Here is a 2,968-nt window from a genome sequence, read left to right on the forward strand (position 1 = left end):
CTGGCTGCTTGGTCCGGCCCCCCCCCCCCCCTGTGCCCTCCCCGCTCCCGCCCCCCCCCCCCCCCCCCCCCCCCTCCGGCTGAGCCCTGGGCCAGACTCATTCGTCTTTCCTACAGCAGCCCGAGCATCCCACCACCCCCTCACCCCAGTTCCCATGTGCTTGGAGCTGCAGAAGCCCCAGCCTAGCTCAGCCTCCCTCTCACAGGAGGCACCAGCCTAGGTCAGGTCTAGTGCCGTCTGCCCTGCTGAGGATGGTGTAGGAAACATTGCAGCCAGCAAATCTGCCCCGGTGAAGGGCTGCTGCAGCCCCCGGAGTTAGAGGTCAGCTGCATTCCTGAAGCAGGGCTCTGGGTCCCTTCCCAGCTCTCCTTTTCCTACCAACTAGTTGTGCTCTGGATAGTCTCGTTCTAAGGCCCAGCTCCTAAGCCATCCTGTGGCGGTGAGTTCCACAGGCGAATGCAATGCTGCCTGGGGGAAAGATTTCAGTTCGACGGCCTGTCCGTGTGCTGTGAGGCCAGGAGAACAGGGGCTCTGCTGCCCGGTTGCCGAGCAGTTAGTGTTTGATAGACTCAGGCCACACACTCGGCAGGAACAATCCCCAGCAGGTCAGTCCCTTGGTACAGGACGGTTTGCCAGGTCCTGACCCCCCTAGGGCTGTGCTGTCCCTGGGCGGGGCTGGAGGTGGGTGGCCCCTGAGCACCCATACACACACCCCCCAGCTGGTCCCAGAGCAGCACTGGAATAGTCTCTGTATCAGCCCCTCCCCGAGGCTGCGACCCCTGGAGCCGCAGTGCAGTGAGCTGCCTGCAGCACTGCTGGGGCCCCTCTGCAGCAACCGCAGATCAGTTCAGCCACGGCCACTGCCCATCGCCTGGTCCCAGCCGGCCTCCCGCACTGCAGGCAGCGCCCATGGACTGAGCCCCTCCCATGTGGGGCAGGAGCCAGCCTGCTGCTGCTCTCGCCCCCCACCCCGCCCCCCCAGGCTGCAGCATGATGGGCTTGTGTGTCCCCACCATGGGCTCCGCGCCAGCAGAGCCGACCTAGGGCTGGGGCAGCCCCAGGCTTTCTGTTCTGCCCACCCCCAGCCGGCCAGGCCCCACTGCTTTCCCAGCACGTACCCGCCGCACTGCTGGGGTTCGTGTGCCTGGGACCATGGGATGCCTCCAGCTGCCTGCCAATAAAGCGACTAAATCCTCCAACCTGCGCCCCTGCAAATCAGTGCCCAGCCCCGACCTCAGGCCAGCAGCGGCGTGGAGGTGGGGGAAGCGTGAAGGGAAAGGCCTAAGGACAAAACAGACTAAGGGAGCTGGGGGAGGTGCTCACAGGGAGCACTGGCGGGGAAGAGGGGATGGGGGGCACTAGTGAGCAAGGCAGGCAGGGTGGGATGCGTTACACTGGAGGCAGGGCTGGGGGGGAGGTGCTCACAGGGAGCACTGGCGGGGAAGGGGTGATGGGGGGCACTAGTGAGCAAGGCAGGCGGGGTGGGATGCGTTACACTGGAGGCAGGGCTGGGGGGGGCTCAAGGAGCACTGGAGGGGAAGGGGTGATGGGGGGCACTAGTGGGCAAGGCAGGCGGGGTGGGATGCGTTACACTGGAGGCAGGGCTGGGGGGGGCTCAAGGAGCACTGGAGGGGAAGGGGTGATGGGGGGCACTAGTGGGCAAGGCAGGCGGGGTGGGATGCGTTACACTGGAGGTGGGGCGGGGGGCTGGCCTAAGTCCAGCAGCTCAGGTGAACGAGGCCTGGCTCAGAAAGGCGCTGCATCCCTGAGCCAGCTGGGCAGGGGCACAAGATTCGCTGGCATCCCGTCCCCTTCCCATGAAGAGCAAGTGGCCCGGGACCACCCCAGGAGCTGTGGGGCCAGCTGGAGCACAGGTTCCCTGAGGCAGCTGCGGGGTGGGGGGGTTTCTGCTCCCACACCCAGGCGCAGCACGTCCCTATCCAGCCTTTGCAGCCGCCCAGTCGGGGTCTGTGAGCACAGGCAAACCTACAGCGACCACCAAAAATCCTGCTATGGCCAGACCCCCCGCCCCCACCAGGGGCCCAGTCAGCCCATTGGAGACACAGGGGAGGGGGGGAACACCCAGCCTGCCCCCCGCTGCTCTAACCACTAGACCCCCACATCGTTCCCAGAACCAGGACTGGAACCTAGGAGTCCTGGCTCCCTGCCCCCCACCCCCTTCCCATCGCAGCTGCCTCAAAAAAATGTTTTTTGAGACATTCACTCATCCTGGCAGCCACATCTGGGGCCCTGCGTCACCAGCTTCCTTTGGCCCCTGGGTCGCCTGGTACCCCTGCTGCCCTTAGCCCCCTGCCGGGGGGGGGGGGGGGGCAGCACCGGTAATGCTGCCCATGCCTGGCCCCGGGTCCAGCAGCAGGAAGCTGGCCAGGTGGGTGGGCACGAGGCCTTGCCCTGTGGGGGGTGGGCAGCAGCTGCGAGCCGGCCCCAGGCAGATGCCAGCTCAGCCCAGGGCGCCCTTGTGCTCACGTCAGTGCAGGGTGCGCCCTGGAAGTGGGTCTGGTCTGACCCAGTTGAGCCGCCAGCGCTCGTCACTGCATGTCACCATGGTGGCTGGACGGGCAGCGGCGGCCAGGGGAATTCTGTCAGTGCCCCCCTGCAGGTCCCCTATGTACCCATGGGGACACAGGGCATGTCCTATGGCCTGGACATGCATGACACCCCCTAGCACCCCTGGGATCGCAGCATCCATGGGGGGGGCGGGGGAATGGTTTGCAGTGACGCCTCCCCCAGCGCCCGAACCCAGCTGTGGTACAGGACCAGCCCCTGCCCGAACCTGCCCACAACTGGGTGCGGTGGGACATGGCCCAGCCATCGTGGGAACCTGGGCTGGATTTTGTGTTGAGCCAGGGCCCGAGTCCCTCCCTGCTCTGACCCCCCATCCCAGGCCAGAACTCAGGAGTCCTGGCTCCCTGCCCCGTTCTAACCATTAGACACGTCCCCCCCCCCC

This window comes from Terrapene carolina, unplaced genomic scaffold, assembly GCF_002925995.2.
Source record: "Terrapene carolina triunguis isolate 2854851 unplaced genomic scaffold, T_m_triunguis-2.0 Scaffold431, whole genome shotgun sequence".
Classification (NCBI taxonomy): domain Eukaryota; kingdom Metazoa; phylum Chordata; order Testudines; family Emydidae; genus Terrapene; species Terrapene triunguis.